General features: G+C 43.0%; 1 pseudogene; it reads right to left on the minus strand.

Annotated features, from left to right (window-relative positions):
- Positions 1-12,679: 12,679 nt before the first annotated feature.
- On the minus strand, positions 12,680-12,815 carry LOC119304623 (annotated as a pseudogene).
- Positions 12,816-24,705: the final 11,890 nt, after the last annotated feature.

Genomic DNA, 24,705 nt, shown 5'->3' on the forward strand with positions numbered 1-24,705 from the left:
CGTGCCTGCACGCCCTAGGGTTCCGGCTCCAAGGTGGGTGGCAAGGTCGACACGCCACCTCCTCCTCGACGCGCCGCCTCCTCCTCGATGCGTCTCCTCCTTGACGCTCCGCCTCCTCCTCGACGCGCCGCCGCCCGCCGCCTCCTTGACGCCGGCGCCCTCCTACGGCAGCCTGCCGTTATCCCACAGGTGATTCCTCACCTCTCCCCCCTTCCCCTCCTCCCCCTAGGCTACCTCCCGCGAGTACCACAGCCCTCTTCCCCCGTGTTCTAGGGTTGGTGAATTACGCATCTCTATTAGTCTGTCTGTCGACTAGCTAGTGTAGTGATTTTGGTATAATCTATCTAGCTCTGGTGGTGTTCTGGTTCTTGCTTGTTTATTCTCCTAGGCCTTGTTTTTTAGTGATCAGTTATGTAGACATTCTATGACTATTTTTCTTGTCTGTTTACAGTAACGATTGTAGCTTATTCATGCTGGCCATTTCACTACACTACAACTGGCACTATTTTACATTCTAGTTTGTGCTTTAGGATGCTATTCATTGCCTGTGGAGAGTCTTGTATTTAGTTCCCTGTGTACTTGTACTTCCTATATAACTTTGTTGGCTTACAAATTACAATGCTAATACATCAGTGGTATCTTATGGTTATTGCTTTGATACAATTCTTACAATGTACTTGTTTCTTACATAGTGAATGAAGCAGGGTATCACTTACAAGTGCTGTGCTCTTGCCAACTTTATTAGAATGTAGTGTAGCATCACATCCTCGCAACTTTATCAGTATCCAGTTTAGCACCACATCAGTTGTGCTTTGTTTATGTCACTGGTCTTAGTACAACATTAGTCATGTGTTGTCTTCGATGGGTCTCTTGTATGCCTCTTTTTTATATTTTGGCATATTGGCACCCAGTGAATATGTGTTGTTATATGGCAATATTATATAGTGGTGAAAGGCTCAGCTCTGTCTGACTAATGCTATGCAATGTTATAAAATGGCATCCATTTTGGGCTGAAAAAATGTTATTTCATGAGTTGACAAACTATCTGCTAATACTTCTTCATTGTGAGTAGTTCCACTTTTAGTTTATAAGAAGTATACTATGCTTATAACTAAGCCAAATGTTTACATTATTCTTATTACTGTGCATGCTGTGATGTTCTAGACAGTTAAGTATTTGCAACCTGCTGCTAAACTAGATCATGAATATGTCTACATTACTGATCACATTGAGAAAGAGATGCAAAGATGATGATCAAAGATGGGCTGCTCTAGAACTGTTCTTCATCTTTACAGTGCTGTTGTATAGAAATATGCTGAATTTTCTGCTCTGATTGTTGCTCAAAGAAATTTAGCAAAAAAATGGGGTCCTGGGAGACGCCGCTGCTGCTTGACGCCCTTGAGAGGCCCTTCATGTCGTGATGATTTTGCAGGTACCCCGAGAGGCCCTTGAGTTTGCCGGAATGTCGATTAACTTCCGTTCCGGCAAATTCGGGTACTCCATATGTCCTATTTTCAGCAAAGGTCATGCTGAAATTTCCGTGAATTTTAGTACTTAATTAAGTAGGATCAACTGCCCCTTTATTCTTGCTGCATTAAACCATAGGGTGGCAATAGAGCCAAGTGATTAGGCCCAACTTAGAAATTCTCCTCAGCATCGATAAACCCTAGATGATAAACCCAACATAGGTGGCAATAGAGCCAACTGATTAGTGCCAAGTGATTAGGCCCAACCTAGGGTGCCTCGGCATCGATAAACCCTAAATGATGAAAACTTAGCATTTAGGGTGCCTCGGCGTCGACAGACCCTAAATGATGAAACCTTGGCTTTTAGGGTGCCTCGGTGTCGATGAGAACCTAAATGATGTACGCTTAGGCTTTTAGGGTGCCTCGGCGTCGACAAACCCTAAATGATAAAAGCTTAGCTTTTAGGATGCCTCGGTGTCGACAAACCCTAAATGATGAGACCATGATCTTGTTCCTTGACAATAACCAACTTTTTGACCAAACTTTTTTCCTGTTTAGAGCGAAACATGGCCCACAACGATGAGGCCGGCGGTTCGGGCGGCAAGCAATTCTGGGAGTTGTCCCAGGAGTTGGAGGAACAACCTCACCGCTATGAGGATGCCGCGGGAGACACCGATCCTGGCTACACAACCCCTAGTGGCGTCGGGGATGACACCACTGATGATGGTGCCGCCGAGGATGCCACCACTGATGGTGCCGTTGAGGATGCCACCACTGATGATGGCGGCGCACGCACAGATGGCAGCCAACCGAAGAAGCAACGGAAGGACCGGCGCCCGAACGCGCTCCGCACCGTCAGGGAGGAATTTACTGAAGTGAACTCCGATGGGCAACCGACGGCGCCCAAACAAGTAGTCAAGGGGTACTCGGTTCAGCTCGGGTGCATTCTCCGGAGCACCGCCTCGATCAACACCGAGAACCTAAGGCATAAGGACCGAGGGAATTTGCGCAGCCTCCTCGTCACGAAGCTGCACGAACGATACAAGTTCCCCCGGTGAGTTTGCAAACACACGCCTCGCAGGGAATAAAGTGAACAGTGTCGCCCTCACGAAGATGAGCACGGCCCTATCTAATTGGAGAAGCACGGTGAAGGCAATGATTGATAAAGGTGATAGTTATGACAAGATCAAGGCGAAATATCCTTTGATGAGCGAAGATGACTACAAGGAGTTCAAGATCAAGTGCCAGAGCCCCGCAACCTCCGAATCAAGTCGGTGGGGGGAAGAAATGCGGCAGTTGAACTTAGGGGTCCACCAACTCGGTCCCGGCGGTTACAGAGTGGCAGAGCCTGTATGGGACAAGGAGGACGTGGAGCGTGCCGAGCAAGGCCTACCGCCCCGCTTCGAGAAATACAGTGACAAGCAGACCAGGAACTTTCTCAGGGCCCGCTACAAGGAGGACCCGGTAACAAAGGAGCTTACCACGGATCCGAAGACCAAGGAGCTTGAGCTTGTTCTGGTAAGGAATACAGCCTCGCGTAATTAGCTCCATATGGTTGCACTCTAATTAATCCCCAATATTTCTAAATGGTTCACGTTCCTTCCGCAGGACAAAGAAAGCAGTAGCACGGGGTCGTCTCACAGCTCCCCTTTTGACACCCCTTTGAATAGGGCGCTAAACGTAATGAAAAACAGGGATAAGCTCGATAAGCCGACGTCAGCTGGTCGTGTGGTCGGCAAAGGCTTGTCCACAAAATGGTCGTCATATTATACCGCTGGTGGGTGAAAGGAGAAAAAGACCAGCTCGGAAAGCCAGTCGCGCGAGGTTGAAGCACTCAAGGCACAAGTGGCGCGGATTCCGAAGCTTGTCCAAGAGCAAGTGCAACAACAACTTGGAACAACGCTCAACGCCATGGTGCCTACGTTGATTCATGGGCTGACGACGTGGATTGCGGGCGGCCAACAGGGGCCTCCCCTGGTTCCCAGCTTCACGGCCAGCAACTCGCACAGCGCGCAGGTGGCGCCATTGGTGTCTCCGGCGGCGCCATTGGTGTCTCCGGTGGAGGCGGTATTCGTGTCTCCGGTGCCGGCACGGGCATTGGAGCTTAATGCACCCGGGTGTTCACCGGCCGGCACCTCGCCAGCAAGCGGCCCCTCCGTCAATTGCACGCCCGCCGTTGGCGGTGCCTCGACATTAGCCGAGCTCGATGGCATCACGGTAACTAAGCCTCTAGGCCAATGACTTCATCTCCTTGCCTTTGACTGGGCATCCTTGACGCCCTACATGTTTTCGCAGGGCGCCGCCGACGTTCCTTGCACTCTTCTGCACTTCGTGGGCGTCGAGTTGGTCGATGTCGCCAAGGGCAGAATCGTTCAACCGGGCAACCCCATGTTCGACGGTAATCCGGTGCCACCCACAATGTATAGGGTTGAAGTGGTTCGGGTGCTGCCAGGCTGCGACGAGCTGTTACCTCCGATTCGACCCGCTGGGGCCGACGAAGAAGATGAGATGACCCTCAGCGCCTCCGTAAACTGGCCCCTGCTTTGGCCGAAGAGCCAGATTCGTTTGGGGGCGGGGGACACCACCCCACAGACAAGACCGCCAGTCGTGCCGGCGCCAAGCCATGGCAAGAATGCCACAACGCTACCGGACCTGCCGGACATCCCTATGGCACAGGATTCGGATAGCCCTATGGCACAGGATCCGGACGGCGACGACAACGACGACGGTACATTTACCAAAGTTGATAAGTACTTTGCCGAACATGGGTACGCTGACGAGTTCTGCGGGCCTCTTTCTCAAGAACCCAACCAAGACGACCGCGATCTAGCTGGTACGGCGGAGAAATCCAATTGCAACAGGCGTCGTCTAGCATTCAGTTCTCAGGACATGCCTCCAGCTCCCGCCTTCACCAAGCCTCAGATAGCTGAGGTGCGAAATATTATCATCCCCAACACGCTCAAGAAGGTGGTCTGTGAGCAGAACTCGGTCCCATTACAAGAGATCAAGAAGAAGGGACGGAAATGAAAGACTAACAAGGGCGCCGGTGCGAGCCAGCCGGCACCGAGTTCGATCCGTGCTCAGGACGGGCCACCTTCACCTAAGGATATCTCGAGGAGGGTGCATGTGGCGGGTAGGGCGAACTGTGATCATCACACTAATGGCGCACCACATATTCATACTAATGGCGCACCACACAAGACACTAATGGCGCACTGTGATCATCACACTAATGGCGCATTAACTTTTGGTGCGCCATTAGAATGCCAAAGCACATGGGTACATATGGCCCCCTGAGAGGCATTCTAATGGCGCACTGCAGGCTATACTAATGGCGCACTGCGTGGTGCGCCATTAGAACACCAGATACTAATGGCGCACCAGTGGTGCGCCATTAGAATTTAATTCTAATGGCGTGATGCCAGTGGTGCACCGGTAGTGTGCCATTAGAAGGCAAATTCGGTGCGCCACTAGCATGCCTTTTCCTAGTAGTGGTAGGTGGTGAGATCCTAGAATGGAAATGAAAGTTTTGCACAAAGGTATTTGTGAGTAAGAGATACCGATCGCATTGGTCGTGGAGGAAAGCGGTGAGGCCTGCATTTTTAGCCAATTCATGAAAATCTTCATAAATCCCGGCTGCTCTCAAGAAATCATCAGAAGGCCATTCACATGCCCAAACCTCCACGGTGCGAGGCAGATTATACTTAGGCTTTGGTGCCTTTTCCTTCGAGCTTTGGCTCAATGAGCCCCTCAAAAGTCTCCTCATCATTTTCTGAAAAATTCTGAAATTTTTAGTAACTTCAAAATAAAAGTAAACCAAACTCAATAACATTGATAGCAACTACTCCTACAAGTGCCTAGGGCCTATATCATGCATCAAAACTACTTTTGACCATATAAATTTGACATGCAAGCTCAAGAACAGGGTCACCTAAGCAGCAAAAATTTGCAATGAATAAAGCACTAGAACAAAAACTAATTGGACCAATGGAGGAGTCACATACCAAGGAACAATCTCCCCCAAGCAGTTTTGTGAGAGGTGCTTTGAGCAAGGAGATCGAAAATGGCATCAAAACGAGCTTGGACTCGGTTTTGAGCTGGATATTCGTGTTTGGGGGAGGAAGAAGGGGTATATGGGTGAAAGGATAAGTGGAGGAGGGCCACCATGGGCCCACGAGGCAGGGGGCGCGCCCAGGGGGTAGGGCGTGCCCTCCACCCTCGTGGGCAGGTGGTTGCCCCACTGATGTGTTCTCAGTGCCAAATATTCTTAAATATTCTGGAAACAATCATATTTAAATTTCGGGGCATTTGGAGAACTTTTATTTCGAGGTATTTTTATATTGCGAGGATAATCAAATAACAGATAGAAAATATTTATTTTATTTTATTTTATATAAATAACAGAAAGTAAAAGTGGGGTACAGAAGGTTGTGCCTTCTAGTTTCATCCATCTCATGATCATCAAAAGGAATCCACTAACAAGGTTGATCAAGTCTTGTTAACGAACTCATTCCGAATAACATGGAACCGGAGAAATTTCGAATAACACTATGTTACCTCAACGGGGATATGCACATCCCCAATAATAAGAATATCATATTTCTTCTTGACAGTAGGAAGAGGAAATTCAAAACCTCCAAATATAATTGATGGCATTTTTCCAATAGAATTGATACTATGAACTTGAGGTTGTTTCCTCGGAAAGTGTACCGTATGCTCATTACCATTAACATGAAAAGTGACATTGCCTTTAGTGCAATCAATAACAGCCCATGCAGTATTCAAAAAGGTTCTTTCAAGAATAATAGACATACTATCGTCCTCAGGAATATCAAGAATAACAAAGTCTGTTAAAATAGTAACGTTTGCAACTACAACAGGCACATCCTCACAAATATCGACAGGTATAGCAGTTGATTTATCAGCCATTTGCAAAGATATTTCAGTAGGTGTCAACTTATTCAAATCAAGTCTACGATATAAAGAGAGAGGCATAACACTAACACCGGCTCCAAGATCACATAAAGCACATAGTTTCTTTTAATGGAGCATGATATAGTTGGTACACCGGGATCTCCAAGTTTCTTTGGTATTCCACCCTTAAAAGTGTAATTAGCAAGCATGGTGGAAATTTCAGCTTCCGGTATCTTTCTTTTATTTGTAATAATATCTTTCATGTACTTAGCATAAGGATTTGTTTTGAGCATATCAATTAATCGCATACGCAAAAAGATAGGTCTAATCATTTCAGCAAAGCGCTCAAAATCCTCATCATCCTTTTTCTTGGATGGTTTGGGAGGAAAGGGCATGGGTTTCTGAACCCAAGGCTCTCTTTCTTTACCATGTTTCGTAGCAACAAAATCTTTCTTATCATAACGTTGATTCTTTGATTGTGGGTTATCAAGATCAACAGTAGGTTCAATTTCTATGTCATTATCGTTACTAGGTTGAGCATCATCATGAACATTATCAGTAACATTATTACTAGTTTCAGGTTCATTACCAGATTGAGTTTCAGCATCAAAAATAGAAATATCATTTGGATTCTCAGGTGTTTCAACAATAGGATCACTAGAAGCATGCAAAGTCCTATCATTTTTCTTTTTCTTCCTTTTAGAAGAACTAGGTACATCTATATTATTTCTCTGAGAATCTTGCTCAATTCTCTTAGGGTGGCCTTCAGGATACAAAGGTTCCTGAGTCATTCTACCAGTTCTAGTAGCCACTCTAACAGCATTATCATTATTCTTATTATTCAATTCATTGAGCAAATCATTTTGAGCCTTAAGTACTTGTTCTACTTGAGTGGTAACCATAGAAGCATGTTTACTAATAAGTTTAAGTTCACCTTTAACATTAGCCATATAATCACCCAAGTGTTCAAGCATATTTGAATTTTATTTCAATTGTCTACCAAAATAAGCATTAAAGTCTTCTTGCTTAGCCATAAATTTATCAAACTCATCTAAGCATGGGCTAGCAAACTTAGTAAATGGGATTTCAGCTTTATCATATCTATAGAGAGAATTTACCTTTACTACCTATGTCGGGTTATCAAGACCATGAGTTTCTTCAATAGGTAATGGATTAAGATTATATGTTTCTTCAACAGTCGGTAAATTAAGACCATGTATTTCTTCAATAGGAGGTAAATTCTTAATATCTTTAGCTTTAATACCTTTTTCTTTCATAGATTTCTTTGCCACTTGCATATCTTCAGGACTGAGAAATAGAATACCCCTCTTCTTCGGAGTTGGTTTAGGAATAGGCTCAGGAATTGGCTCCGGAGGTGTCCAATTATTTTCATTTGTCAACATATTATTCAATAGAATTTCAGCTTCATCAGGTGTTCTTTCCCTAAAAACAGAACCAGCACAACTATCCAGGTAATCTCTGGAGGCATCGATTATAAAAGATATCAAGTATTTCATTTTTCTTAAGAGGATGATCAGGCAAAGCATTAAGTAATTGGAGAAGCCTCCCCTAAGCTTGTGGGAGACTCTCTTCTTCGATTTGCACAAAATTATATATATCCCTTAAAGCAGCTTGTTTCTTATGAGCAGGTAAATATTTAGCAGAGAAGTAATAAATCATATCCTGGGGACTACGCAAACAACCAGGATCAAGAGAATTAAAACATATCTTAGCATCACCCTTTAATGAGAACGGAAATATTTTAAGGATGTAAAAGTAATGGCTTCTCTCATCTTTAGTGAACAGGGTAGCTATATCATTTAATTTAGTAAGATGTGCCACAGCAGTTTCAGATTCATAACCATGAAAAGGATCAGATTCAACCAAAGTAATTATATCAGGATCAACAGAGAATTCATAATCATTATCAGTAACAAAGATAGGAGAAGTAGCAAAAGCAGGGTCAGGTTTCATTCTAGCATTTAGAGATTGCTTACTCCATTTAGCTAATAATCTTTTGAGTTCATTTCTATTTTCACAAGCTAAAATAGCTAAAGAAGCTTCTTGATCAAAAACATAACCCTTAGGAATAACAAGTGATTCTTCATCATCACTTTCATCAGTATCATCAGATTCAATATTTTCAATTTCTCTAGCCCTAGCAAGTTGTTTATCAAGAAAATCACTAAGTGGCATAGTAGTATCAGGCATAGAGGTAGTTTCATCATAAGTATCATCCATGGCAGAAGTGGCATCATCAATAACATGCGACATATCAAAACGAATAGCAGAAGCAGGTGTAGGTGTCTCAAGCTTACTCAAAACAGAAGGTGAATCAAGTGCAGAGCTAGATGGTAGTTCCTTACCTCCCCTCGTAGTTGAGGGATAGATCTTAGTTTTTGGATATTTCAAGTTCTTCATAATGATAAGCAGATATATATCCCAAGTAACTCAAAGAGTAGAGCTATGCTCCCCGGACAATGGCGCCAGAAAATAGTCTTGATAACCCACAAGTATAGGGGATCGCAACAGTTTTCGAGGGTAGAGTATTCAACCCAAATTTATTGATTTGACACAAGGGGAGCCAAAGAATATTCTCAAGTATTAGCAGCTGAGTTGTCAATTCAACCACACCTGGAAACTTAATATCTGCAGCAAAGTGTTTAGTAGCAAAGTAATAAGATAGTAGTGATAACGGTAGCAAAAGGTAATGGTAGTAAAAGTAATGTTTTTGGTATTTTGTAGTGATGATAGTAATAGCAACGGGAAAGTAAATAAGCGAAGAACAATATATGGAAAGCTCGTAGGAAATGGATCGGTGATGGAGAATTATGCCGGATGCGGTTCATCATGTAATAGTCATAACCTAGGGTGACACAGAACAAGCTCCAGTTCGTCAATGTAATGTAGGCATGTATTCCGAATATAGTCATACATGCTTATGGAAAAGAACTTGCATGACATCTTTTGTCCTACCCTCCCGTGGCAGCGGGGTCCTTACAGAAACTAAGGGATATTAAGGCCCCCTTTTAATAGAGTATCGGAACAAAGAATTAACACATAGTGAATACATGAACTCCTCAAACTATGGTCATCACCGGTAAGTATCCCAATTATTGTCACTTCGGGGTTAACGGATCATAACACATAATAGGTGACTATAGACTTGCAAGATAAGATCAAGAACACTCATATATTGATGAAAACATAATAGGTTCAGATCTGAAATCATGGCACTCGGGCCCTAGTGACAAGCATTAAGCATAGCAAAGTCATAGCAACATCAATCTCAGAACATAGTGGACACTAGGGATCAAACCCTAACAAAACTAACTCGATTACATGATAGATCCCATCCAACCCATCACCGTCCAGCAAGCCTATGATGGAATTACTCACGCACGGCGGTGAGCATCATGAAATTGGTGATGGAGGATGGTTGATGATGACGATGGCGACGGATTCCCCTCTCCGGAGCCTCGAACGGACTCCAGATCGGCCCTCCCGAGAGGTTTTAGGGCTTGGCGGCGGCTCCGTATCATAAAACGCGATGATTTCTTCTCTCTTATTTTTTTCTCCCCCAAACTCAATATATGCAGGTGGAGTTGGAGTCAGAGAGTCAACAGGGGGCCCACGAGGTAGGGGGCGCGCCCTAGGGGGCAGGCGCGCCTCCCACCCTCGTGGAGAGGTGGTGGGCCCCCTGGCCTTCATCTTTTGCAGGTATTTTTCTTATTTTCTGAAAAGTGGCTCTGTGAAGTTTCAGGTCATTCCGAGAACGTTTGCTCCTGCACATAAATAACACCATGGTAATTCTGCTGAAAACAGCGTCAGTCCGGGTTAGTTCCATTCAAATCATGTAAGTTAGAGTCCAAAAGAAGGGCAAAAGTGTTTGGAAAAGTAGATATGTTGGAGACGTATCACTAAGCTATTGGATGGCTCTTGTCCATCACATCATTCTCTAGTGATGTGATCTCGTTCATTAAATGACAACACATGTCCATGGCTAGGAAACTTAACCATCTTTGATTAACGAGCTAGTCATGTAGAGGCATACTAGGGACACTCTGTTTGTCTATGTATTCACACATGTACTATGTTTCCGGTTAATACAATTCTAGCATGACTAATAAATATTTATCATGATATAAGGAAATATAAATAACAACTTTATTATTGCTTCTAGGGCATATTTCCTTCAGTTATTGGCGGGTCCCACTTCAGTTGGGCTGTCGGCCACAGAACGCATCGGCTCCCATGTGGCGCGTGTGGACGGGCTGCACCCCGCGCCGTTTGGGTCCACGCCCATGTCTAGGTCGGCCACGGGCTCGACAGATGGTCTGGGCCCGCCACTTGGCACCACGGGGGACGCGGGAGGCGCTGCTGCACGCCCAACGGCAGACATGTCTGCCTGGGATCACGCACGGCTATCAACTTGGGATCGTGCGCCTTCCCTAGAGCCGTTCTTCTGCACCAAATCAACATCGGATCCAGCGCCGCTTTTGTCCTTTTTTGCACACATAAAATCATAGCCAAGTGCTGCATTTTTTTTCATTAGTATCATTAATATCCAAATTTTCTTTTGGACTAGACACATGATCATGTTCTATTAATTCTCCCCCGTGATCTGTACGTGTCAAAGGATCCGAGAGAAGAGAGATTTATAGACGAAGAAGGGCTCCGGCATTGGGATGAAGTTTGGCAAAAGGGAAGATAGTTTCATCGAAAATCACATCCCGGGAGATATAGATGCGGCTAGTTGAAATTTCTAGACACTTGTAACCTTTATGATGATTTCTATAGCCGATAAAGACGCATTGAGTGGAGTGAAACTCAAGTTTGTGGCGATTATATGGACGAAGATTAGGATAGCATGCACATCCAAAAACTTTGAGGGAATTATAATCTGGCTTTTGATGAAACAACCGTTCTAAGGGAGTTGTGTTCCCAATAACCTTACTAGGCAAATGATTGATAAGATAGGTGGCGTCAATAAATGCTTCATCCCGGCCAATACTTTAGAGGCATAGGTGCATGAGCAAGAAGGGAAAGGCCTACTTCAACAATATGACGGTGTTTACGTTTGGCTGAACTGTTCTGTTGGTGGGCCTATGGACACGAAACATGATTCTCAATGCCTATGCTTCAAAAGAAGGAATTGAGTTTCTCATACTATTCTCCCCAGTCACTTTGGACTGTAATGATTTTCTTGTCAAATTGACGCCAACAAGTTTCTGGAGTTCTTGGAAGACATAAAAGACTTCGGATTTGAACTTAAGTAAGTATATATCCAAGTAAACTTGCTATAATCATTAATGAAGCCAACATAATATTTCTTTCTTCCAAAGGAATCTCTGGCATGACCCCATACATCACTGAATATCAGTTCCAAAGGAGCATGAGACACACTATTTGACCTAGGATAGGGGAGTTGATGACTCTTGGAACATTAACTAGCATCACAAACAGACTCTTTATTCTCACTACTAGACAATTGAAGATTGCCTCTATTCACTACTTGATCAACTATCTTTAATGAAGGATGACCTAATCTTTGATGCCACCTCTCTAAGGACGGCTTGACGATGAAGTAGACTTGGCGATGACGCTTGCCGCTAAAAGCTCTTGATGTGATAGGATATAGACTGCCGACACATCTACCTTGATGGAGGAGCTCCCTCGTTGCCTGATCCTTAATGAAAAAATACTTGGGATGAGTTTCAAAAAATATATTATTTTCGGCTGACAAACGAGACATCGAAGCAAGGTTTTTGTTGGCTTGAGGAACATGAAGAACATATTTTAGAAGAAGATCACGTTTAGCATTAGGGAAATTAATAGAAGATTGACCAATGTGACATATGTCCATACCTCCTCCACTTGCGGCGGTGTTTATCTGATCATTGCCATAGAATCTCTCTCGATTTGCAAGCTTCTCCAATTCACAGGTGACATGATCTGTGGCTCCGGAGTCAGCATACCAGACGGTGTCCCCGACTTCTTCTTGCTCTCTGATGGCTGCAGCTACGTGGCGCTCTTCAGGCACATAATCTTCATCATAACGATGCCAGCAATCTTTCACCCCATGCCTTGGCTTTTTGCAAAGCTGATAGCGCGGCCTGGTGTTGGAGTAGGAGGCACCAGAGGAGCATGGGCCAGAGCTATTGGCACGCCCACGCCCACTGTTGTTGCTGTTGTCGCGGTCGCGCCCCTGTTGGTGACCACGGCCTCGGCCTCCAGTGCCGTGAGAGCATTAATAGACGATTGGTGAGTGTTGCTACCTTGTAGCAGATTCATACGAGCTTCAAAGCTCAGCAACTGATTGTAGAGCTCCTGGATGGTCACTGGCTCGATACGTGCAGCCAGGGCTGAGATCACCGGGTTGTACTCGATGTCCAGCCCTTTGAGCACATAGGAGGTTAATTCTCCTTCAAAGAGGGGATCATCGGTGCAGGGAATGTCATCGGCGAAGGCCTTGATCTTTGCCAGATACTCGGGCATGCCCATGTTTCCTTTGTGCATGTTGGCGAGGGTGATGCGGGTGTTGATGATCTGCGCTTGCGTCTGAGCAGCGAAGGAGGCGTGGATGGCACTCCACACCTCGGTCGGCGTCTGAAGAGTGGTGACCTGCACAAGAACCTCACGTGATAGAGATCCCATAAGGTATCCTTGTACCTGTTGCTGCTGGACGAACCAGATCGACCGAGCGTAGTTGAAGACCTGCTCCTCCTTCCCATCTTTGGTGATGGTGGTGGTAGGAGGGGGCGTCAGGCTTGCGGTGCCAAGGAAGTGTTCCATCTGTGCTCCCTTGATTTGGGGTAGCACGATGGCCTTCCAGAGGAGGAAATTTGTCCTCGTGAGCTTCTCAGATGGAGGAGACCCGAGAGAAGACACGCTGCTGGAGGTAGAAGAAGATACATAGGTGGAAGGTGTGGATTGGGTGGATAGGGCGCTCATGGTGGCTCCAATTAGGGCAGTACTGGTGGAGGCGACGGTGGACGCAGCAGTGCTGCCGTTGGTGTCTGACATGATTTTCTCTCGATGGCTCTCTTTGGATAGGTTTCAGGTTTCTCTCTCGGTCAACTAGATCGATCTCTCAGGAAAGCTAGACATACGAGAGGAAGGGCTCTGGTGACCATGTAAGATTTGATAGGAAGCATTGAACCCTTTGTCTCGAGCCGCGTGTATAGTTATAGGAGGGTTGCCGTGGCTTACAAGGTTTTGGAATATCCCTAGGATGCTTCCAGATTACATTGGGAGAGATACAACCTGGAGGAGAAAAACAGAACAGAAGAAGAGACAGAAACAATTTAAACATATCTATCCTGCTACCTCTAGGTATCCTATTCTAACATGGAGAACATCGGCGCCACCGCTGCTGAAGATATGAGGTAGTGCGCCATGACAGGGAGGGACCTACTACTCCATATCAACGAGGCGACGCCCATGATTGATTGATGAACTGTGTAGTTCAGATACTACATACAGTATATATAGTGTGCACTCATGCATGCATGGTTGTTGATCAGATACCATGTGCACTATAGACTATAGGGGGCTTTGCTAAATCTATGTAGGTATTCTACGTAAGGTTGCTTAAGAGATGATTTGGCATGCATTGATTGGAAGAGAAAATTGCACATGCCCCACCCCCGAAAATCGGGGGGGAGCGGGTGGGGGGATTAAATTATTAGGAAGATTAAGTAACATTAGGTAGGTGGTTACCACTAGTAGAAAAATGGTCAAATGTGAAGCACATTAGTGCCGGTTTGAATTTAAGCCGGCACTAATATGATCATTAGTGCCGGTTCCAACGGCTACTCGGGCCACTACCATTAGTACCGGTTTGTGGCCAATCTTTAGCACCGGTTCGTGCCATGAACCGGTACTAAAGAGAGTGGTGGCAGGATGTTGTCAGTCTGGGGGCCCTCCAGCACCTTTAGTACCGGTTCGTGTCACAAACCGGTACTAAAGGTCGTCCTACATAAACCCTTCGTCCACCCGAGCTCGCTCTGCTCTTCCCCTTTCCCCTCTCCTCTCTGTTCTTCCCCTCTTCCTCTCGAGCTCATCACACATTTTGCCCAAAATTTGTCAAGATTTGAAGGGCCTCATCCATTCAAATGATCACAAAGGTTAGCAACTTTGTCCTTTCATCTCTCATTGCTACATTAGCTCTTGCAATGCTTTATATGGTGATTAATTTGTGAGTTTAGTAATTTGGGAGGAATTATATGTGCTAGTATTTGATTTATATGCAGTTTGAGGTCAAAAATAACACTTAGTTTGCATATGTAGGTGTAGTTTACTTAGTGCCATATAAATCTCCGTCGTAACCACCGTCGATCGCCCGCACCGTCCCGTCGCCGGCACCACCTTGTGGTGAGCCTCTTGTTCATGAATGTTTTATATAAAAAATTGATGTTTGTGTGATTTGGATATATAGTTACTCATATAATTATCTTACCCGTACGTTCTTTGTTATACATAGTGACATGGTTTTTATATCCTTCCCTGTCGGCCCTCGTCCTTGTTATGATTCGGATGTGGTATATTCTCTTTTAAAACTATTTGTTGCATTTCGTGTTTATGACAAATTATGCCCATCAAGTTGACATAGATATTTGTATGTAGGAGTTATGTGAACTGAAAATTCAAACCGACCCTATTGTTGAGAGGTTAAATTTAGTTGAAAGGGAAAAACTATATATATACACTATTCTGATCACGGGATCAGAATAATATTCTGATCACAACATGAACTTCCCGAGTAACGCGCTTGACCTTCCCCGAGTACTAGGTTGAACTTCAGCGAAAAGATGTCCAAATGGGGCTTGCGATATACCGTTGGAAAGCTATGGACACCAGTATCATGACCCAAGTTAAATTTTTGGCAAAATGTAAGCGGTTTAAGAGCAGTTTTGAAAATCGTTTTTTCTTCGTACAAAAAACGTGAATCATATTTTTGATCGCATTTCCAAACCGTTTATCTGAATGAGGTAAATAATATGGAGTTGGAAAGCTGCTGCAAAACCGCTCCTTCAACGTGTTGAAAGTTTTCTCTAATTCCCTATGGATAAAGAGTAATTTGGAAAATCGTAAAATTTCACAAACCAAACAGCCGAGTTTGTATTTTCAATGTAATTTCTAAACGGCTTATCCAATTGAGGCAAATGATATGGCGTTGAAAAGCTTGTGAAAATGCGCTACTTCCTCATGTTGAAAGTTTTTTCTAAGGTTGAACGATTTAAAAGTAATTTAGAAAACGGTACAAGTTCCATCGAGTTTGTATTTTCAAGTTAATTTTTTAACCATATGTCCGAATGCAGCAAATGATATGGCGTTGGAAAGCGTGAGGAAATGCGAAACTTTTCTGTATATATTGTTTCTCTCAATTCCTTACTGTTTTTTGTCAATTTTGAAAATGGCTAAAAACGTATTTTTGCCGTAGTTTCTACAAACGTTATGGGAATGGGGCAAATAATATACCGCTGAAAAGCTACGGAAAATGCGAAACTTTTTCATGTTGATGGTTTTCTATGATTCCTAACTGTTTTTAAGTAATTTCAAAAACAGCGAGATCATGCGTTCTGCCTTTATCGCGAAACGAGTTCTTCGAAAATGCACTGCGTGAAGAACTTGAACTTCTCGGCGTGTCTACCTGAACTTCACTCTGTTTATCACGTGTTTTTTTGCTCGTAGATCTTCATCCACTGCTAGTAGCTCTCCATCCATTCACCGGAATTGAGCAGGTGATATACCGATGGAAAGCTGTTGTAAACACGCAACTTTCCTGTGTTGATCATTTTTTCATACTCGCGACGGTTTTAAAAGTTTTTCATCTCAAATTCATTCACTATAGTAGTCGAACTTCCTCATGTTTTCACGTTGAACTTCTGTGACGTATTTTCGTTTTTAATTTTCTCATCCATTCGTTAGTGTTACACAAATGATATTGCTTTTGTACAAACCACTCTCTAAATAATTTTTTTAACTTTCTCTGATGGAGGACTTGAACTTATAACAGCAAAACTTTTAGCCTTTGCTTTTTCATTCTTTCTTAATACAAAATGCACACAGTGCAGTACGTGAAATTCTGGCAATTATCAACCTGAACTTCTGAGATCATGCATTCTGCCTTCATCATGAAAACAGAGTCTACGAAAATGCACTGCGTGAAGAGGTTGAACTTCTGGAGCAGTTCTGTTTAAACTTCACTCTGTTTTCACGTGATGTTTTTTGCCCGTAACTCCCCAACCACTTACCGGAATTGATCAAATGATATACTGATGGAAAGCTGTTGAAAACACACAACTTTCCCGTGTTGATATTTTTTTCATACTCGTGAGAGTTCAAAATAATTTTTTCAATACATAAAAACATGTTTTAATTGGTATACATGAAACTTCTAAACCGTACATTGGAATGTAGCATATAATATACCGTTGGAAAGCTTATGAATAGGAGCAAATTTTTCATGTAGATAGGTGTTACAAATTTGTTGCCGTTTGAGAGCAGTTTTAAAAATGGAAAACATGATGTTGTTTTTTCCTCTCTTTTTTTGACATGTAATTAAAGGTCGGAGTCTCGTAATATAATTTTGGAAACGTGCAGGGTGGAGCACGTGAACTTCTTGCAACAAACCTTTTAAGCTCTAGTTTTGTATTCTTTTATTCTCTTCCGAAACGCATACCGTGTAGTAACTGAACTGCTCGTTGTTTTCACCTTGAACTTCTGTCACGTATTTTTGTTCGCGATTACTCATCCATTTAAGTCAGCGTTGAACAAATGATATACCATTAGAAACCTGTTGAAAAGACGCAACTTTTTCTAACACGGATTAACTTTTGTTTCGAATAAGATACACCAATTTGTATTAACCATTTATTTGAAATAGGAATATTATATAACCTTGGAAAGTTTTTGAATTGGAGGAACTTTTTGAACTTTCTCAGGCTTAGCACTTGAACTTCTTACAACGACATTTTTAGACTTTGTTTTTTATTCATTTTTTCTCATACAGACACATACACCATGCAGTACATGAACTTCTGGGTGTTATCAATTTGAACTTCTTTCTGTTTCCCTTTAGTAATGAAAAAATCTGAGTTTTTTATAGACATCGAACCACTCTAACTTTTTTATTCTCATCTGAAAACGCATTCCGTGTAGTAGTTGAACTTCCCGATGCTTTCACTTTGAACTTTTATCATGTATTTTTGTTTGTAATTCCTCGTCTGTTCATTGGAGTTGGACAAATGATATACCTTTTTTAAAAACCTGTTGAAAAAACGCAACTTTTTCTAATACGGTTAAACTTTTCTTTTCGAAAAACATATACAAATTTGTTTTAACTGTTTATTTTGAAATAGAGCATACCATAAACCCATTGGAAAGTTGTTGAATAGAAGAAACTATTTGCATATACATCATTTTTGTTTCAAATTTGTAATGGATTGAGAGAATTAATTTCAAATAGAAAACGCAAAAAATGTGTGTTTTTGCACAAGTACATGGTGAATCTCCTTTACAAGAATTTTTGAACTTTCGTCGACCGACGACGTGAACTTCTAGCAAAAGTCTTTTTTAGACTTTGCCTTTTTATTTTATTTTTATATGAAACACACTCCATGTTGTCATTGAATCACTGGTTGTTTTCACCTTGAACTTCTCTATGATTTCTTACCAATAACTCCTAAAACACTCATTGAAATTGAGTAAAAGATATACCATTAGAAAGCACGAAGAGGTCTAATTTCACTTGTTGAGCATGTGGAGTTTTTTTTTCAAAATTCATCACCCTTTATGAGTTGTCTTCAAAAAGGCAAAAAACGACATTGTTTTTTTTGTTTTTTGAACATGTAAATTGTAGGTCTTAATATACTTTGAACTTCTGTGTTATTTTAGTTTGAACTTCATATTTTTTCATTTTTGAAGACTTGTTTTTTATTTTTAAATAAACGTTAAATTTGACTATTTGTTTTCAATTTGAACTTCATGGTTGATTCTTCAATAATGACGGATATGTGTATTTTATAAAAAATGGTAAAATCCTATATTTTCTAATAAACATCGATCCACTTCATTATTTTACTTTGAACTTCTAGTTTTTTAAAGCATGGAAAATTCTTTTTAAACTTATCTTAGGCATTTTTTTATTTTAATTTGAACTTCTTCATTTTATGCTTTAGTAACGAGAAAAGAATCTGAGTTTTTTATAAACATTGAACTTCTGTGGTGTTTTAATTTGAACTTCTTAGTTTTATTCTTAGGAGAAATATGGTTTTTAAATAAGCATCAAACAGTTTTTTAATTGAACTTCATACTTTTATTCTTCCTAGTCATAGAAAGAATTTGGTGAAGCTTGTTTTGTTCTAGGTGTATAAACATAAAACTACTTTTGTTATTTTAAATCGAACTTTTTTGTTTTATTTTTTAGTAATGGAAGAAATTCGAGTTTCGCTATAAACATTGAACCTCTTCGTTTTTTATTTTGAACTTCCGGGTTTCTTCAGAAAAGGGGAAAACCTGGGTTTTCCATTAACATCGAGCTACTTTTTTTATTTGGACTTCTTGGTTTTATTCTTTTGTAGCGGGAAAATTTTGAGTTTTATAGTAAAACATCGATCTGGTCCATTTTTCTTATATGGACTTCTAGTTTTTTAAAACAAGGGAAATCTGTTTTCTACTTAAACTTTTCTGAACTATTTTTGTTATTTTAATTTGACCTTCCACTGTGAGATATTTTGATGGTGTGTTCCTCTTTTATTCGAACGTGTTGCAATGAACATTTTTAGGTTTCATTTTATTACTTTCCCTCATCCAAACTTGTGGTGTTGGCACACGAGCACACACATAACACATTTCTCGCATGTGATTTTTGTATACTACATTTGTTTTATAAGATATTCTGCATACTAACATTTTTCTTGTGGTCGAGGTACTAAGGTATTAAGACAAGCACCTTGTGTGCTACGGAGGACATGCATGCACAAGGCACATGAATCAGAATAGTATTAAAACATTTTGTTTCCAAATCAAGCGAAAAAATAAAATGTGGATACATGAAGTCATGCGTCCAATACCCACAATGAAATAATAATGAGTACAAAGTAATATCACAAATGTGCACAATAGCATGGACCCCATGGATTGTGTTCAGTGGTAGCTCCCGCTGAAGAATGCATAACAAAAATTATAAGAGAAAAGTATATTTTTCGTCCCTCAACTCTTGGCAGAGTCTAGATTTGATCCCTCAACTCCGAAACCGGACAACTTGCACCCTGAACTACTAAAACCGGACAAGGTTCGTCCCTGGACACGGTTTTGACCAGTTTTGGTGCTGACTTTTGCCGGTTTTGTCCGTGTTTTGACTCAAATTCGCGTACTTTCTTCAAATCCGTTTATTTTATTCAGGTCTGCATACCATTTTCAAGTGTTTTTTTTCAAATATGGGTACTTCCTATAAAAGTTCATGAATTTGAAAAAGTACACGGATTTGAAAGCAGTACACGAACATGAAAAAAGTACGCAGATTTAAGAAAAATACGCGAACTAGAAAAAGTATGCGGATTTGGAAAATTATGTGAACTTGAAAAGGTACGTGGATTTGAAAATAGTGTGGATTTTAAAAAGGTATGTAAATTTGAAATTTTACGCAAATGTGAAAAAGTACAGAGATTTGGAAAAGTACATGAATTCAAAAGATTCACATATTTAAAAGATATACACGTATTTAAGTTAGCACCGGTCAAAACCGGGGTGAGCCAGCACCAAAACCACTCAAAATCGAGACCAGGGACGGATCTTGTCCGGTTTCAGTAGTTGGGGGTGCAAGTTGTCCGGTTTCAAAGATGAGGGACCAAATCTAGACTTGGACAAAAGTTAAGGGACGAAAAGTATACTTTTCTCAAATTATAATACAGAACAACAATGGTTAAGCAATAAAGATTCGAGCCTTTTCAATTATTGCAATGTACATGTTCAGAGATTTTTCACCAGCAATTTTTCTAGTGTGCTGCCATCTGAAACTTTGGCTGCAGTTGTAAACACACGCTTCAGACTTCATAGACCAACAACTAACTAATGCGAGCGATCAAAGTTTGAGGTACTGTATAGAAAAAACGCACCAAATGGAGGGATATGCAATGCAAGGACTCACACATTCACACTAGGAGTTTTACTGTCGCAAACCCGGCCAGCAAACGTGAGTACATTTGAACCCACGCTAAGATCTTAACTGAACTTTTTGGCCAGTGAGATTTGGACGTCTCAGAGAAACTACTAGATGAACTTTGATCAGTGTCAAAAACCACACGTAGCACGCACACATCTCGCCAGGAGGCCTACGGCCGCGTCACAAGGCAGGTTGAGCTACAGCTGCGGCCTGCAAGGAGCCATGGCTGTGACCACTCTGGTTGCGACAGGGACGAGCAAGATGCTGGGATCCAGCTTACCTCGCGCGGTAGTGGTGAACGGCGGCAACTGGAATCGTTGGACTGCAGCGGCGGGGTGGAGCCGGAGGATGCGGCCATGGCAGCACACTAGAAAAATACACAAGTACCTGAAACAGGTACGTTCCAAGGAAAAGCCTCAACAGTAGTAGCACTAGGCACTAGCAATCACACAGACTACCTACGGATGCACACCGAGCCGCTACATGCACGCACACCACTCGCATACACAACACACAGGAAACACACGGCGTGCCAGCACGCATGCACACGGCCACGCTCACCGCCTCCGCACGCAGCATCACACACGCACACCTTCGGGCAGGTGCTGCGTGCTAGAGAAGGGGCGGCCTCAGGGACGATGAGGCACTGGTGGGAGGACGGCCTGGGAACATGGTCGATGATCGGCGACAGGCGCTCATACGAAGTATTCCTTCCAGGCGTGGATCCGTCGTACTGCTGTCAGTTATTTTGTTGAACTGATACAGGAGAACTCCAGCAAATATTTTTTGGAAATATACTGAAGAAACGCTGCAGTTTTTGGCTGCAAGAAGTGTTGTTGTCCTTACTGACGACGCATCCCCGGATGGATCGTTGGAGGACAGAACGAGAGGGAGAGGCCGTTGTCCGCGTCGGCGACGTGCTGTGCTCGGGGACGGAGTAGATCACCAGAGCAGCAGCACCTCCCACGCGCTAGCGCTCCGTTGGATTCGTGGCCTCCCATTGTCCTCGACGCAGTAGGTAGCCAAGGGCGACGACGTCGGTGAGATGTCCTTCGCTTTTGAGCAGTTCGTCGGGGGATGGGGCTGAATTGGTGGCCGGACGCGTGGATCTTGCCGGCTGGCCAGGGGTCGAACTGACGCGGCTGGCCAGGCTGAACTTCACAGGAGCCTACCTCCGCGGATGAGAGGGCGGGATGGAGGACGCCACCATGGATGCACCGTGCTCGGGGGATGGAGGAGGAACGAGAGGGAGGAGGCCGTTGTCCGCGTCGCGCTTGGGGGCGGAGGCTCGCCGGAGCAGCATCGCCGTGAGCAGCCGCCGGATCCAGTGGCTAGCGCTCAGATCGGCGGCCATCGACGATGCCTTGTAGGTGGCCGAGGGCGGCGACGTGGGTCCCGGCGGTGACGGGCAGGCGGTGGTGGTGGGAGCATCCCAGGGCAGAGAGGAGGCTGGATGTGGGCAGGTGGCTGCCGTGGTGAGGGAAGGTAGCGGGGAGGGGGTCGGGTGACACGGTGGCAGGAGGCGGCTACGTTTGGTCGGTAGCGGCAGGTGGCCGGAGTCAAGTGGAGGTGAGGTGATGCGAGGGCACGGCGGCTGCGCCGGCGCGTGGGGCGGGGCTGCGTCCGATGGAAACGAGGCGGGTTGGATGGGGCCGGGTGGTTTGTTTTTTGTTTTCCAGAGTTCGGGAACACCCGCATCGGTCTTATGGAGAGGCGCCGTGATTCAAATAGTTATTTTAATTCTAAAATTAAAATAATGCCATTATATATATATATGATCGGTTCTATGAGAAATTTTATTTATATGTATGCATAATGTATACAATATATAGTATCATAAAATACCAGCAAATAAAAAAGAATTAAGTGGAAAATACAAAATTAAAGAAAAAAAATCAGAACCACCCAAATATTTTAGTATCGGTTGGTGTTACCAACCGTACTAAAAGGCTTCCCGCCCCCGGCGTTGGCTCGTGCCACGTGGTGACTCTTTAGCGACGGTTCGTGTAGAACCGATACTAAAGGAGGGGATCTTTAGTTCCCACTCTTTAATACCGGTTGCAGAACCGGCACTAAAGACCCTTACGAACCGATGATACATCCCAATTCTCCACTAGTGTACGTAGATGTAGGATTATTGGACTATAGGAGTGTGTTTGGTTTGAGCATGAACCCGTAACTGCTCCGTCAATAACATCACAATCTTTAATAATCACCAAAGTATTGTACCTGTGCATCACATACATATACCCTTCAAACCTGCTCTACTAAAACTTCGGCACTTGTGATCAAAGTATACATTCTACTTGCATCTCGTGCTTCATATTTTATTTCATTTAAGCGAAACAGTACAGAGGATTCCCCCACCCCCTGCATATTGTATGTTTATAATTTCATTTTTTTTTGCACACGAGGAAAGAAAAGTTTTCTGGGAGAACTAAACAGGAGTATTTTTTCAACATAAATAACTTTATTCCTCAAACAATGACCATATCGTTTACAATTTGTGGAAAAATAAAGCATGGTTGGATGGGAGTTACGACAACGCAGGGCAACAAATTTGGACGCTGCTTTGTCTCCCTTGCAGGAGAGCGGAAATTCAGGGAGCAACTAGTTAACGAGCGCTCCTTCGGCAGCCTCGCAATGATTAGCGCCACTTGACGCGCTCTCAGCCATTACCACGTGTCGCGCTCTGGACGCTTCCTCCGGATTTTGTTTTTTTATTTATTTTCCGCACGCGTTTTCGGCTTTTTAAACGGTTTTTTCTAGGGTTTTTCGACGTTTTGGTTTTCCCCCGGTCTTCCTTAGCTTTTCGATAAAAAAATTCGAAAAAAAAATTGCGCGAAAAAACGCTTTTTCTTTTTTTTTGGCGAAAGTCTCGGTTTTTTCCCGCGAGAGGCACGGTTATACTTTAGCGAGAGTCACGGCCGTGCCTTTCGGAAACGAAAAAAAACGCGTTTTCTGTTTTTTTTTCTTTCGCGAGAGTCACGGTTTTGCTTCCGCGAGAGGTATGGTTGTGCTTTCGCGAGAGTCACGGCCGTGCCTCTCGGAAAGGAAAAAACAAAACGTGTTTTCTATTTATTTTTTCTTTCGCGAGAGTTACGGTTTTGCTTCCGCGAGAGGCACGGTTGTGCTTTCGCGAGAGTTACGGACATGCCTCTCAGAAAGGAAAAAAACACATTTTTTACTTTTTTTTTCTTTCGCGAGAGTCACGGTTTTGCTTCTGCGAGAGGTACAGTTGTGCTTTCGCGAGAGTCACGGCCGTGCCTCTCGGAAACAAAAAACGCGTTTTCTGTTTTTTCCTTCCATGAGAGTCACGGTTTTGCTTCCACGAGAGGCACGGGTGTGATTTCGTGAGAGGCATGGGCGTGCCACTTTCGGAAAGGGAAAAAAATCGTGCTCCCGATTCAGTTTTTTCGCCCGATTTTTTTGTCCGATTTTTTCGTGAAAAAAAAAGTCCGCCAAAACATATCCACATGGGATCTAGTTTTAAAGATCTCAACGTGAGAAATACAATGGTGAAAACGATTCAAAATTTGGATGCATGGTTTAAAAGATAAAACGTTTTGAATAAACGAATTTAGAAAAAAGAGAAAACTCCCAGGTTGCGACAAGTGGTGCGTTGTATGTGCGCCACTTGTCGCGATCTGGAAAAGTGGAGTGTTCTTTGCAAAGAGTACTCCTAAATTAGTGATTTTGGGAAATTCACATACGCCGCTTATTGCGGCAAAACGCCGTGAGACTGAGCGAACTACCGGTACATGGGCCGGCCCATTTTAGGTGTTATGTGCTCCCAGTTCTAAGAACCTGCTAGAAATTCCTGTCTGTTTTTTTTTCAGTTTTGAGAAACTTCTTAGAAGGTTCCTGATCTGGTTTTTTAGTTTTCTATTGATTTCTTTTCTGGTGTTGCCCTTTTTTCTATTTTTCCATCTTTATTTTCGTTTTTTTCAGTTTAATTTCCTTTTTCAGAAAAGTTGAGAATTTTAAAAATTCCTTTGCAAATTTGCTCACCAAGTTATCAATAGAAAAATATTTCCCTATACCAAAATAATATATTAAAAGGAGGATTTTTCAGCTTTCCATATGTTTTTGTTAGCTTTCCGTACAATTTACTATTACTCGTTCGCCTGAGCCTAAACCTTTTCTCTGGAGAGG

The sequence above is a fragment of the Triticum dicoccoides genome, chromosome 5A (assembly GCF_002162155.2).
Source record: "Triticum dicoccoides isolate Atlit2015 ecotype Zavitan chromosome 5A, WEW_v2.0, whole genome shotgun sequence".
Lineage (NCBI taxonomy): Eukaryota > Viridiplantae > Streptophyta > Magnoliopsida > Poales > Poaceae > Triticum > Triticum dicoccoides.